The sequence below is a fragment of the Brassica napus genome, unplaced genomic scaffold (assembly GCF_020379485.1).
Source record: "Brassica napus cultivar Da-Ae unplaced genomic scaffold, Da-Ae ScsIHWf_1363;HRSCAF=1937, whole genome shotgun sequence".
In the NCBI taxonomy this organism is placed as follows: domain Eukaryota; kingdom Viridiplantae; phylum Streptophyta; class Magnoliopsida; order Brassicales; family Brassicaceae; genus Brassica; species Brassica napus.
Genome location: NW_026014780.1, coordinates 97,501 through 98,656, shown reverse-complemented (window position 1 = coordinate 98,656; position 1,156 = coordinate 97,501).

The following is a 1,156-nucleotide window of genomic DNA, read 5'->3' as shown; positions in this document are numbered from 1 at the left end:
TGTGGTACTGATCAGGTTTGGCGTGGCTTCATCTTAAATTGGTGTATCAGTTGAGATCAGACAGTGTTTGATTTGAGCCGGTAAACAGTTTTGCCCTTTGATCCAGATCAGTTTAGATTGTAACCAGCTGGCTGAGTTGTTGTTCTTCCTCGCTGGATTAATTTCTTAATCCCTTGTGTGGATTTATATTAGTTCAGTTCATGGTCTCCTAGCATCTAGACAACTTAGCTGAAACGATTTATGTTTACCGAACTGAAGCTGCCTTGAACTTGCCTTAGTAGCTGTCTTGAATCTTTAACTGTGGGGTTGAACCGGACTGATTAACCTTTGTTCCAACCGTTCTTTTATTTGTACAGATGGTCAAGGACAGTGTTCGGATCAGCCGGATCCTTGTGGTGGTTTTAAATCGAGAATATTCCAGAAGTCGAGTGTGATTAGCTTGAGCTTGAGTATTGTCTTCCTTAGCCAATCTCATGGATTTTAAGGTGAGTCTAGATAGATGATTAAAGAGTTATGAATTAGTGTTGCATGATTGAAATTGTAGATGATTTATAGGCTTTGTCTCTTGATCAATATTTAATTGGTGAGGTGTTTACTTAGTGTAAACACTTAATAAATATTTATGAATGATCATAGAGGTTTATTCCAAACCTTAGTACTTGTTCTCAAGTACTAGTACATATGTATAGTATTGAATATATAAGTATAAATCATGTGAAGTCTTATTGTATACTCACTCTCCCGAAGTTCCCGCATTACCGTGAATTGTTCCTGCAATATGGAACAAGGTCACGAAGACACGATTATGGGGTCGCACCCTGGAGGCCGTGTAACTGCATGCAGCGTTAGATGTTCGATCTTGGAATATCTAATGGAGATGATGGTTATATTTATTTCCCCGCTATGCTCGGCTAGCCTTGGTGGTTTTCCGGGTTTAGTATATATATATTATAAGTATGAGTGAATGGCGGGTATCGTGGAGATGATGTTTAAGATAGATTCACATCAATGGAATGATAGAACTTATATATGTATTTTTATTAGTTATGGAATATATTTCCTGCATGCAAATGGAGTTTATCGTATCATTAATATATGTTGGGGTGCGGGACTAGGCTCACTGAGTAAACTAGTTACTCATGACTCATTTGTGATG